This window comes from Micropterus salmoides, unplaced genomic scaffold (assembly GCF_014851395.1).
Source record: "Micropterus salmoides isolate LMB-PRFRI ecotype aquatic unplaced genomic scaffold, ASM1485139v1 Ms_hic_scaffold_4, whole genome shotgun sequence".
Taxonomy (NCBI): domain Eukaryota; kingdom Metazoa; phylum Chordata; class Actinopteri; order Centrarchiformes; family Centrarchidae; genus Micropterus; species Micropterus salmoides.
In genome coordinates, this window is record NW_024043372.1 from 34,974,082 (window position 1) to 34,988,656 (window position 14,575).

Here is a 14,575-nt window from a genome sequence, read left to right on the forward strand (position 1 = left end):
TTTTTTAGTTTGGCAGCAATGGCTGTTACAAAACAGGTCAGTCACCAAGCCCAGCTGAGTTTGTTTATGAGGAATGGTGGAACATGAGGAAATGCTAGATATTGTGCAGGTGGAGATGGCCTCTGATCAAATGAGAAACAGGAAGACTACTGCCAAATAACACACTCCAGCCAGCGTGCTGAGATCTGCCAATCTCCTCCTCCTGGAGGTACCCAGAAGCAGGCTCAAAACCAGAGGCGAATGAACCTTTGGTGTAGCTGCCCCTAACCTGTGGAACAACCTGCCAGTCCATATCAGAACAGCCTCAACTCTCCAACACTTTCAATCACTGTTAAAAACACATCTCTTTTCTTTGGCATTTCCTCGTGTTAAGACAGTTATCATCCTTGGCGATTTTAACATCTTTATATATCTTATACAGTATTATTCATATTGCTGTACTTTTACTTTGTAATAATATTGTTGTATTTTTAACCTGTAAACCACCGCGGCTGCAACAAGCCCCAATGTGCGTCACGGCGTGAGGGCCCTCCCAAAGCTGCTTGCAGCTTTAATTTTTTATTATAGAGGCCTTAACATGCTGAAAAAACTCACCAAACTTTGCAGAAAATTCAAGGATGGGGCGAAAATTTATGTCATATGGTTTTCGCACCAATCGGTGAAACCTGGGGTTGCAATGTAACCACATGACACGTAAATTCTCGCCAGCCTTGAATTTTTGTACAAACTTTGCTGCGTTTTTGAGCATGTCAAAGCTATCAAAAATGTGATTACTTTGCAGAACAAAGAAAAAGAAGGAGAAGAAAAATTCCTTCAGTTTCAGTAGAGTCCTGGCATGTTTCATGCTCGGGCCCTGATTCAAGAACAGTATAGAATGGCTATAATAAGGAGGGGCACTCCGGTTATATAGCCTACTTTTTTGGAGCAAGATCTGAGCTTACACACTATCAACAAATATCATCTTTCAAAATGTCCAAACTTTTGCACACAGAAAGAATGCTGACATTTTCAGTTGCAAAAATATTCAGTGGGAACTAGGCCAATACACTGTAATAAAATAGCGCTGCATGGCAGCAGCATTGAATAAACAATTAGTCTACCTCGCTACAGATCATGCAGGGCCTTACATGAGGTTGATGATGATGAAAGATCAGGGCAAATAGCTTATGTCCAAGATAAATATGTTCGCATGGATGAGAGAGAAATCAGTCTCTTCTGGGTCATTGTGCTGCTGAAGATTTTGGAATGACAACAATTCTTTTTGCTCTCTAATGCTGCATCTTCATGTATCAACAGGAAATGGGGCACAGTTGTGTTTCCAGTGAATATTACCAATATATTTCAGTGACTCCTTTTTAATTACTATAATTCATTGATCAATAATGAGAAATACCTCTTCTTTTTATTTTATTGCAAATAAGAATTGCAGTATTTTATTTCTAATTTTAAAGGGCGTAGTATACATTTGTATATATTTACTTAAAAGACATATTAGGTTTCCATGAGTCTGCTCCTCCCCGAACAGGACTAGGACCTCACTATTTATGAAAACCTGGCTATGGCCCTTGATGGTCTCATTTTCTTATGTAGGTCATATGGAGGGATCAGTATTAAATTGAAACTGTTTCATAACCAGTTAAAAAGTCCTTATTGTACGTTTCAATAATGTTACACGAAAGGTTAAGATCAAAATGATAAATGTTAATACATCACATTATTCTCAGTCACCTCCTCTAAGTCACCTGTGCCTGCACTTTCACCAGCTTTCTTCAGTCCTTCTGTTTCCCTCTTTGCCTCTTTGAGTCCACAAGAGTCATCATGAGATTATTTGACAAATTGTTTATATTTGTGTCCCTGTCCAGGGTGTACCCCGCCTTTCGCCCGATGTCAGCTGGGATCGGCTCCAGCCCCCCGCAACCCTGTACGCAGGATAAGCGGTTGACAGTGGATGGATGGATGGGTCTGAACGATTCCATGATGAATGGCTGTGAATGTAGGCCAATACCTTCTGACGCTTAAAGTTGATCCTTTCTTATTTACCTCCATAACTCATCTGCTGTCATCTATTAAAGATTAAACATAAAACACTGGCTGTGGGTGTTTTGGTGCATTTCATAAACTGACATAGGAGGAGAGGGTGAGAAGGATGGCCATGGTCAAATTCTGATTTGTGACTACATTTTATTATTTTTTTCTTTTAACTTTGCTTGCCTTTATATGGGGGTGGAGCTAGACTCTCAGCACAGTGGGGGCGGGGCTTTATCACAGGGCCCACCTGCTACCAAGTTATTTAAACCAAGTTTACATGACCCCGGACCGCAGCTGATCACAGCCATTCTAGCCAATTTAGTCAGTGTGGCCCAATCCCAATGTCCACAAAAATCTCAGCAAATCCGCGTTATAAGAGAATAAGAAAAACAGTAAACAAACAAGCATTAACACCAACGCTGATGTTAACATTGTTAGAATTTTTCTTAATTTAAGATTGTACATAGCAACACATGAAATCAGAGGAAAGCAACCACCTTATTACATATGAGTTTATTCAACTATTTATTTTAATTTTTGCTTAATGATGCTGTTTTGACCAACAATAGTGTATTGATTATTGACAAATACATATTGACATTTACCTCTCCTCCACTCTGTAGGGCGAGAGCCTGCAGGACTTAAAAATCAGGCAAAAAAAAGTGTGAAACGTGTTTCAGCGTCATCGAGGTAACATGATAAAGTGGCAAAGTGCTGTCCCGTTCCTGTTTACAGCATTGTTTACAGCATTGTTTACAGCATTTTGAGCCCTTGCAGCCTCTTGCACTCAATCACTTTCCAAGTGACGTCAGTAAAGTCTGTGAGGTTTCAGGGCTTAGGGCTTAGGGGGGACATTGGGATTGGGCCTTTGTGCTCACTGCTCAAACCAGACACAGAAATGGCAGAGAATCCAGTCAATTTTCAAAATAAAATAACCTGTACAGACAAAAAGACTAATTAATCACAGTAGAAGCACAAAAAGCAAGCACTAATTACCAAATCAACAAAATCTAAACATGTCAGCAAAATCCGGCAGGCAAAACTGCCCATTCTATTCTGAAATGCTCCCCGTCAAGACGAGGAACGAAAGCGGCCTACAGAGAGCTGTGAATAAAGTACTAGAAGCACAAAAAGGATATATTAAAAACAAGTCATTATTGTGGGGCAGGCTACACGCTCCGCTGCTGAAACACTTTTGAGAGGCTTCCAGTGTGAGTTGACTTTGCTGCCTTACTCGAAAAATGCTACCGTAGCACAAATTGACAGCAGAGTCTATCGAGTCGCTCTGCCCTATCGAAATGCTACCTTATGTGTTCCCTTTTCTAATCCCATAAAGTTATAACTATCATAGTATTATGACATATTCTGTTTTTTGATTATATTATAACATCATTTCAGGGGTAGCATATTCTAATATCCCCTATCAAATAATACTCCCACCACAGAATCATTTTACATTGTACCACTACTCACTCCATGTGCACTGTACGGAGATGGGGAGCATGTTGAAATACTATATTATGTCATCTTTATTTAAGATATCAGGGGTAGCGTATTCTGATAGACCAATAATGGTTTTGTTTTTTTGATGTTACTGACGATCAGCCACTTTCTCGACAGCATTCCCAACAGCAAGGTTGCACAGATTTATGGCCATGGAAACAAACCACGCTTGTGGATCACACGCATGCGCAGAACCCCTAAGTAGCACATCTCGATAGGTAGCATAAATCGACAGAACACCGGAACTACAGGTGCTGGTCATTTAATTAGAATATCATCAAAAAGTTGATTTATTTCAGTAATTCCATTCAAAAAGTGAAACTTGGATATTATATTCATTCATTACACACAAACTGATATATTTCAAATGTTTATTTAATTTTATTGTGATGATTAAAACTGACAACTAATGAAAATCCCAAATTCAGTATCTATGAAAATTAGAATATTACTTAAGATCAATACAAAAAAAGGATTTTTAGAAATGCTGGCCAACTGAAAAGTATGAACATGAAAAGTATGAGCATGTACAGCACTCAATACTTACCCAGATAGCAAAAATCATGCGGCCCAGAACTTATGAAGGATCTGGGCCAGATCTGTAAAACAGACCCGGGCCGGTGTCCTTTAGCACAACGGGCCAATGCTGGTTCGGATCCGGTTTTCACATCTGGGCCGGCACTGGTCTAACACATTTTACAGCTCATTTCTGTCTTTAACAACTGTAGGAACAAGAAACTTCACTCCAGTTGACTTGCAGGTGCAGGTGATTAGTTTCTAGTAACCGTACAGTAACCACACACCTATGGCACAGGTGTTATTTTTAAATGAATGCAGAAGTATTAAACTCTAATAATAGCAACAGTGTGGCTTAGTTAAAAAGCTCAATACACTGACATTGCATCAGTCTTGCATAGTGTAGTGTACCATTAGTAATGATGATAGTAAGAAAGTAAGATTTGCTCATGATACCATACTCTACATATAAAGCTAAAGCCAGGAGACACACGAGATTCTATGGCCTAAACACAAAAGATAACGTTTTAATTAGCGACAAGCGATAAGTTTGTCTTGATAGATGATTACTGCCAGCCATTTAGATTTTAACCATTTTCCATGACCATGGTATAAATAACAAAGATTTTATAGCCAAAATACAATATCCAACTGCCAAAGGCAAGTGGAGAAGTGGGAATGCCATAACCCTCGCATGACACCCAACAAATCATCAGTAGTGGAGTGGAGTGGGGGATGGCCGATGTGTTCATTTCTGCAAAGGATAAAAGAATGGGTGATTCAACTGATAATGGCAATCACAAATTACATAAAATCCACAGAGATTAGTAATTTTAAAGGGGGCTGGACTAGACTAGGGCTGGAAGATTTGACCTAAAATCAAAATCCCAATTAAGTGAACATTTTACCGCGATTACAACTAAAGAATGATTATTTAGATTTTTTTGCCCTCCTAGTTCATCTACTAGTCACCTCCACATATAATACGTATACTAAAATACTTACTTATCAACAGTAAGTTCTTGTCAGCATTTCTTTAAAATATTTCTTTTCCCTTTACTCCTTTCCAATTAATCTGTTTGGCCACTGTGTTTGAGAAAACCATTGAATGTATATTCCAAGATTGAACAGTAAATACTATTAACAGAATGTTATCTGTGAAAGTTGCTAAAATAAGGATGAAAGAGCACTGTATGCAGATCAGTGGTGAAGTTACTAGTACAGCAGAGCTGACCGGAAGTCAGACAAAATGTAAAAAGTAGTCAAAACACACAAAACATTTTATACATTTGACAGTTATGTGTACAGTTACCTGTATCTATATAATCATATGAAAAGGACAACAAAAAAATTAAGACCTTTGTAAATAAATGTAAGAGACTTATTTTGAGAATATTAAATTCAATGAGTTTTTAAATTATTTTAAGACCCAGTGGGTAACGTTACCCTGGATGACAAATGACCCCAGGAGCTCAGCTCTGCTAATTTTACAGGTTTGCACTGCATTGTGATTTTGGAACAATGCCCCAGTGGTAGTAACGTTATGTACAAAGCCAGCAACAAAAACATGTGAGGCAAATTAAAAAGAATGAGTAATGCTGACTGTACCACTGCCAGCCATCTCAGTGTACTGATATCATGAACCTTATTGTAATTTTTAGCTGTAAAATTTGATGAATTACTGAGAACCATCAGCCTCTAGACAAAACAAATAACATTTCTTACAGCTCCTGACAGAAATCTGAGGGTAAACACTTGGTAAGCTTAACATAGCACACTATATCCCTCGGAAAACGCTGGTGCTGTTGGAAACTAACGTTACAACATCGTTGTAAGTTAACTAACGTTAACGTTAAACAGCATTAATGTTTTATGCTAGCTGCACACAAAGTTGTTTATTAATGCTAGCTAGCTTAGCTATCCGTTCATTCAGTTAATTTAGCTAACCCAGCTAAAAAGCTAACGTTAGCCAATGCCTCTTCAACAGTTTTAGCCATTTTAAGAAGTTAAAACCCGGTCAAAACATTCCGATGTGATGATGTTAACAAGCATTACACCACTATTAAAAACAATCACACTAAACTTTTTGACTGCAACATCGTTCAACTTACTGTTATAAACTCTTTCCACAAAGCTTCCAGTCCGAACTGATCCAAAGAAAGGCAAACAGTTTGCGCGCTCGTTACGATGGCCCCGGGCCAGAACAACTACGATTCCGCCGACTGACTTCTGGTGCGATATGAACCGGTTCAAAAGAGACAAAAAGAAACAATTCGCGCGCTCGTTACGAGGAGTCCGGGCCACAACTATTATGATTCCGCCGACTGATGGATGCTCACGCCCACTCCTGAGTGTACACAGACTACATGCGGGCCGTATCTGGAACAGGGCAGTAAAACGGGCGTGACTGTTGCCGGTTTGGAGGCGGATTCGGCCCAGAGTCAGCTGCTATCTGGGTAGTTGGGGCTCCTTTTGCCTGAATTACTGCAGCAATGCGGCGTGGCATGGAGTCCATCAGTCTGTGGCACTGCTCAGGTGTTATGAGAGCCCAGGTTGCTCTTATAGTGGCCTTCAGCTCTTCTGCATTGTTGGGTCTGGCGTATCACATCTTCCTCTTCACAATACCCCATAGATTTTCTATAGGGTTAAGGTCAGGCGTGTTTGCCGGCCAATTAAGAACAGGGATTACATGGTCCTTAAACCAGGTACTGGTAGCTTTGGCACTGTGTGCAGGTGCTGTTGGAAAATGAAATCTGCATCTCCATAAAGTTGGTCAGCAGCAGGAAGCTGCTAAAACTTCCTGGTAGACGGCTGCGTTGACCTTGGACCTCAGAAAACAGAGTGGACCAACACCAGAAGATGACATGGCACCCCAAGCCATCACTGACTGTGGAAACTTTACACTGGACTTCAAGCAACGTGGATTCTGTGCCTCTCCTCTCTTCCTCCAGACTCTGGGACCTTGATTTCCAAAGGAAATGCAAAATTTACTTTAATCAAAGAACATAAATTTGCTTCTGACGCTGTGTCTTGTTCAAGAGTGACTTGACACAAGGAATGCGACAGCTGAAACCCATGTCTTGCATACGTCTGTGCGTGGTGGTTCTTGAAGCACTGACTCCAGGTGCAGTCCACTCTTTGTGAATCTCCCCTACATTTTTGAATGGGTTTTGTTTCACAATCCTCTCCAGGGTGCGGTTATCCCTATTGCTTGTACACTTTTTTCTACCACATCTTTTCCTTCCCTTCGCCTCTCTATTAATGTGCTTGGACACAGAGCTCTGTGAACAGCCAGCCTCTTTAGCAATGAACTTTTGTGTCTTGCCCTCCTCGTGCAAGGTGTCAATGGTCGTCTTTTGGACAGCTGTCAAGTCAGCAGTCTTCCCCATGATTGTGTAGCCTACAGAACTAGACTGAGAGACCATTTAAAGGCCTTTGCAGGTGTTTTGAGTTAATTAGCTGATTAGAGTGTGGCACCAGGTGTCTTCAATATTGAACCTTTTCACAATACTCTAATTTTCTGAGATACTGATTTTGGGGTTTTCATTAGTTGTTAGTTATAATCATCAAACTTAAAAAGAATGAACACAGAATGAAAAAGTTCTAGGGGTGGGGTTTTTCCCTGGGCAGGGTCTCTGAATGGCTGCTGGGCGTTTAGTTTGTGCATTGGAGTCCGGGGGAGGCATTTCCTCGTTGGCTTGGAGGGACCAGTTTGCATCGCTGTTTTGCTTCGTTGGCCTCGGATCCATGCTTCCCCATTTCTCTGTCGGCCAGTTGATGGACCCCTCTGGATACAGAGGTATATAGTTAGTTTTCGGGATGTGCAGTGTGGGTGCGGGGCAGGGCTGTGCTCCGGTTTGTTCTGGGTTTGTGTCTGGAGTTCTCGGCCCTTGACGGGTGGGTGGGTTGGTGGCGACCTTAGTTTTTTCCGGCGGTTGGGGGGACGGCGGACTTTTATTGGCGGGTGCACGGTGACCTGTGCGGCGCGTTTGCTGCCGGGCTGGGACTTGCTGCTGGTGTTTCTCTCCGCTGGCTTTTGCTGTCGTGTTGTTCTGCTTGCTCTCTCTCGTTTGCCCGACCTCGCACGCGGGATTCGCAGGGGGTTGCTGGGCATTGGGTGTCGCCGTGCTCGTGCAGTGTGTGCGTTGGGCTCGTCACTTGTGCATTGGTGTTGATGATTGCGTGGCATTTGGGCATTTTTGTTGTTCGCTGCGCGGCGGTGGGGTGCTGGGTGGGGGGGGGGGCACTGGTCTATGTTGTGTGCGCGCCACGGTCAGTCCGGGCGCTGCTCTTCCGCGGGTTACGCTTCTTGCGTTCCGTCGGCATTACGTTGTCAACTGGAATTTGGGTCGGGGTCTTCCCCGTTTGCATCGCGGTGCATCTGGGAGTCTTTGTTTTTTGATTCTTTCTCCCACCCCTATTGGCTACTGGGGTTCTTGCCTGCCTGTTGCTGGGGTAGGTGTGGCACAGTCGTGGCGTCCCACTCTCACTGACAACTACATTCTTTAACAGGCTTATGCGCACACACATGTACACACACACATACAGACACATTCACCCACGCGCACACAGACACAATCAGTCTCACACATAGACACAAACAAATTTAGGTTGTCCCTGGTAGAATTATTCCTGATGCTTTTCTTTCAGTTACTTATTTAAATTAATTGTTATTATTCCAGCTCTCGTGGCTGTGCTGTGTTGCTTATTTAGTGTGCTGGACTGTTTCTTGTTTTCATTTTTCTCTTAGTTGTCTTACTATGTCAGCTGTTTATTGCTGCTGTTCGGCTGGTTGTCTTTCACTATTATTATTATTTTTATTGTTTGTTTTTGTTTGTGTTTGTTTGTTGTTGTTTTTCTCCTCCCCAAGCCCCCCTCTCTGTTCTATTGCAGGTTTCGTTGCTTTCTGCAATTGGTGTTTCCCACTGCTTTTCCCTGTTGTCCCCACCTTCCATCCCCCTTTCCCCCTTCTCTTACAGGTCTTGTCCTTTCTCTGTGCTGTCTGTTTGTGCCCCCCCATCCCCGTGTCTGCCCCCCTGTCCGGCCCGGTGACAAATCAATACATATTTAAATAAATAATAAAACAGAGTATATTAATACTGTCTTGTTAAAGTAAAATCTGTCTGGCACAATATGGTATCCAGGTCATCATACTCTATACCAGGCTGCTGGGCAGGACAGGTTTAAAAAAAAAAGAAAAAAAAGAATGAACACTTGAAATATATCAGTCTGTGTGGAATGAATGTATACATTATACAAGTTTCACTTTTTGAATGGAATTACTGAAATAAATCAACATTTTGATCATATTCTAATTATATGACCAGCACCTGTAAACCGCGCATGCAGAGTCCAGGGTTATGCATAGTAGCCTATGTCAGGTTTTGTGCCAAATTGTGCACGCCTGCCGAGAATTGCATGCATCTCGCGGCTGGTAAGGCTCATTTATACTGAGAAAAGAGGTGGATGAAGATCTCGGCAGGTAGACTCCAACATCTGTTCTGCCGAATAATGCATCCACCTCTTAAGGTCCTTTTCAGACACTTTGCTGTGCACATTGATTAAACTAAGTTATTACTACATCTTATTGCTGAATCTCAATGAATGCTACTTCTACTAACTGTCATAAAATATTAACGACTCTAAACATTCAAAATATATACTTCAAATCATTTATCACCACTGATGAACCCCACGAAGGATAATATAGCGTTTAAACATAGGTTTAAAAGCAGTATTTGGGTGTGCATGCAATTCTCGGCAAGCATGCAAAACTCGGCATAACACCCGCCCTCAGAATTCCCATGATGTATGAGGGTGAAGGGAGTTTTGTTAAAATTGGCTAATAAGTTTGCCATTTGTTTAAAATATAAATATAACTTTATGATTCATGTTTATTAAAACGTGTCTCCTTAGAATATAGTGTTTTTGTCAGTAATTGTCATTCTTCTGGTGGTTACCATTGAAACCAGGAGGGAAGGGACTGTTTCATTTGATAAGAGCTGCTGAATAATAATAATTGAAAAGGGAAATTGCATGCAGCGTTTCCGTTTGGCCATGTCTAAAAGCATCTGAGTTAAACTTCACGTCCCACGTAGGGGGGCCACTACCCAGTGTGTCGGCTGCCCTCAAGCATCCACACTATCTCCGCTTATGCCTGTATAGTGACATAAATGTTACCTTCAGATCACTAACTGAACGTAATACATAATAGACATAATAGAATGAAAATGCCCAAAAATTACCCCAGTAGACACACTCATTTTGCCGTTTACATGGCTGAATTTTGTTTCATGAGAGGTCTTTTACTCGATGCCTGAAACAGCTAAGCTTCAGCCTACTGCTTCTCAGGCTCCAGCAGTTAGCCGCTTGCCTGCTTCACGGCCTGCTAGCCTAATGTGGCATTCTGACCAAACGCGAATTTAATCCACTTAACGCTTTCCTCGCTGGGGTTTTATCGCTGGACAACTGCTGAGTGTTCACACACAACACGATAACGTGAATGAACGCAACTCGCCATTACCAAAGCTGTATGAAGCCAAAGTAAACATTTAGCTGTAGTTAAATAGCAATAAACGGATAAAACTGATGCCGAAATAACTACAATATGATGCAGGGTTGTTTAACATGAATTTATGCTTTGTCAGGTCTGTCACTAAGACAGCAGGACGCCAACTTCTAAAATGTTTGTTTTCTGAATGGAGTTATGAACAGGCTATGCTATGCTAACTTGGTCACAGTAAAGTACAACGATAGCTGGAATAACATTACATACACTTGTTTTCTGTCAGGGTTTTGCAGTGTGTAAACAAGGTTGAGGACCCAAACGCAGGACACCAGAGCTGAGCAGGTTCAGTTCAACATTTATTCAACTGAAGGCGTACTCACGAAAACGGTGGCAGATACAACAGGTCCAACAAAAAACAAGAAATCCATTTAGAACCAAAGATCCACAAGAAGCTTGGGAGAATGTGCATGGAAGCTAGCAGCTGAGAACCTTGAGTGAAGATAAATCAACATTGTAATCCCAAAAACTAAAGTAAAAAGCTAATTTAATAAAAGCAGTTTACTCCGAGCTCCTCCCGCAAGCAAACGGCGTAGTTGTCAGAGCATAATACTGTCCGACTATGGGTGTTTATTTGTCCAAAATCTGCAGCGCTGCTCTAGGGTTGTGCCGAAATTCTCTTCTCCCCACACTCTGACACACTCACACACCTGGACCTCAGGTAAACACCCCGGCTTGGCCCGCCTCTCTCTTTCTCTCTCCCCCCTCCATTTTCTCCATCAGCAGTATATTTCATAAAGTCGCCCAAAAGACTTGAGAACTCGTTTTGTTCTGTATATTTCCACTCGCGATCCCTTATCACGGCAGCAGGTGAGCCACACATTGGCTTATTAATGACGCAGCCTATCAAACTAATGAAACCAACATCTGCACCCTGTGTGTTCACTGTTGCTTTGGTCTGTGCGTAAAATATCCACCGCGACTTGTAACGTAATAGTCTACAATTTTTTTTTACCGAGTGAAGTCTGTGCAAGAACACATGCACATAAGACGACTGCACATAAGACACCCGTGACCCGATGACATCATCCATCCCGATGTTTCATTGTAGACATCGTAGACATCAGCTTTCCTCCTCTTTGCTGCCAAGCTCATCGAACACATCATCGCCCAGCTCGTCGTCCTTGCCACTGCCCAGTGCTGCAGAGGTTTCGTCAGCGTCTGCTCAGCCTTCCAGAGAGTCAGGGGATGAGTGCCCTTGAGATTGAGCTAGCCAGCTTCCTTGTGACTATACTGACCAGCTGGAACTACAGGGGAGTTAGCTTCTACAGTCACAGAGCTCTTCAGCTCTGCCAGTTGGAGCCATTTGGATTTTTCTTTATGCTAATACTGGACGAATAATGGCAGGCTGTGCTGTTAATGGTCAGACAGAGATCCTAGAGGAAGCCTCTACTTCAGTTGGTGAGTGAAATTCTTGTATTTTATTTATGTGATGCAATAATTTGCAGATATCTGACATACATAGCTTGTTAAGTTAATGGAAGTGTGTGCTAACCGCAGTTTCGAAAGAGTCACAAAGAAGTCAGCATGTATGAGAGAACTGTTAGACATTAGGGTGATAATAATTACAAGACAAAATGTGTTTGTACATACGTTACATATATATAATTTATTGCAATGTAAACCATAGCCCATATATTTTTTAAACGGTCCAGAAGGAGAGAAGGCTTTTCCACGTCACTCCACCCGAACAGATGTCAAGCACCCTGAGAATGCATCCCAGCTTTCTGCAACTTTGTGGGTGCCAGGTGGGACATCTGATTCACACTGTGACTATCAGAGGAAATATGTAATAAATACTTCAGGTAATGAAAAATAAAAATTTAACTATACAGATCAGTCTTTAAAAAAAAATAGAATCCTTTTTTTTGTTTTCATCTTGATTATAGTTTACAGCTTATAGAATTCAAAACTCATACATCTCAAAACATTAGAATTTTAGCATAAATCATTTTTAATACATGCTAGCTGATTCATGGTACGTTAACTTAACTGTTAACGTTAGTCTCAACAAAAACTAGTTTTACAAATTAACATCACCACATTTATATATTAAAAATTGCTGAAGCATTTTAAACCTTGTGTAGAATAATGTCATATAGCATTAGCATCTTAGCCTTAGCTAACTCGATCGTGTCGAGCTAGGTTTCAGCAACCAGTCATCTCGGCTCCACCCACGACCTGCCTCTTTGCCCATTTTTGGTTATCCGGGAGTGACATGCGGTGACGCAGCGCCAAGATGGCGACGGCCAGCTCCACGAAAAAATTAGCTTCAAAATGGCTTTTCAGAAACTGACGGGTGACGTCACAGACGCTACATCCATTTTCACATACAGTCTATGGTGTTTCACGACTCTCATCACTCACTGTTTGTAAAAAATATTTCAGTAACTCTCTAGTCTTTTACTCCATTGTGTTTTGAATGCTGTGTTTGTGTGCTTGCATGTTGTTTGTTGATGCTTGTTTACTATTAGTTACTGTTTAAGTTACCTGTGGTAATCCTGCTGATAAATAACCTAGATGTGGCTTAGACTTTGGCTTAGAAAGGTATTTTGCTTCAAAACATTTTTAAATATTGACAGGCTTGTTTTCACACTTACACACAGTACTTCAGAAACATGCTGCCTTATTGAGGCTAACGTTCCCTTGGCCAGCAGACCATGGATTCTGACATATTTCAGCAGAGTAGCACTGGTTACCATGGCACTGCAGTCCATAAATTGCTTGATTGAAGAGCTTCAGTAGGAGCAATGAGGGGAGGGGTGTGTTTGTATCAAGTATCAACAAACTCTGCAGAATCGCATTAAAGTCCAGTGTATTTTGACATTTCTCTGAAAGTTGCAAAAGTTGTTTAGTTGCTAAAACGGGGTGGTAACGTATGGAGGAGCCAGGGAGAGTTTAGCTCCACTAAAAGCATGATTTGTGATATTTTGAGGTGTCTCTAATATATTAACAGCATGCTTTATTGCCATTAATTTCTATATTTCTCTTTCATCATGGATCAATGCGTAAAATCAGGAGCGTCAGACTTCATCCAGCCAGATGGAACAATCACCGACCTTCCCCAACGGGCAGGTCGCCCCGCAATCTCCTGTCCCTGGCCCTGTATGCTTCTGTATGCTGGGTTGTATCGCTAGTACAACCAGCACGCTGTGAACGGTTTGTGATCGTTCCCTCTGGCTGGATGAATATTGCGCATGATCCATGTACTAATGCAGCTGTGGGCTCCCCGCAGCGTCACGCAATTTTCTAAATTCTTCCCTCTCACAGAGAAAAGAAAGGTCAGGTCAGAAACACAGCCGCAGCCGATGTGTGAGGAGTAATTGTAGCAAAATGGCTACATATGATAATAATAATAATTATTATTATTATAACATGCCTGATACTTTGACAGTCAGCCCCAGGCCTACATGCTTGCAGCTATTAATGATGCAACGACAGAGAAAATGGTTTCAGAGGCTGAAGCTGAGGAGCGATGCCATCAGCGTTGCTTATACACTGTGTTGTGCACTGTGAAATGTGTCAAATGATTTATTGACTAGCAAACTAAGTAGTCGATCCAAGTAAAATTGTTCGCATTTTGGCCGCCTGCTGTGCCTTGCGTTTTCGAAAAAAATTAAGTTTTTTTCTGGGCAGAAAAGTGCCCGACCTTATTTTTTTTTCCAAAAATCTTTTTTTCCATCGTCCAATCTAATGAATCTAATGAATGGAGAGAAGGGTCCTCAGTTGTGCTGAAGGAAGTTTACAGTTGCTTGGATTGTCCAGAGACTGCAACAGTCCCCAACTCATCCTAAATAAGCCTTAATTACCATCATTAAGACGAAGCCCTTGTACCAACTGGTGGTACTACCAGCAGTGTCTCCTCTTTCTGAGGGTCTCATGTGCCCACACGGATGTCCCTTTCCCTGTTTGTACACCCCTCACACTCAATGAGTGCCAGCGCAGGTGCCCTCCATTTGTCTA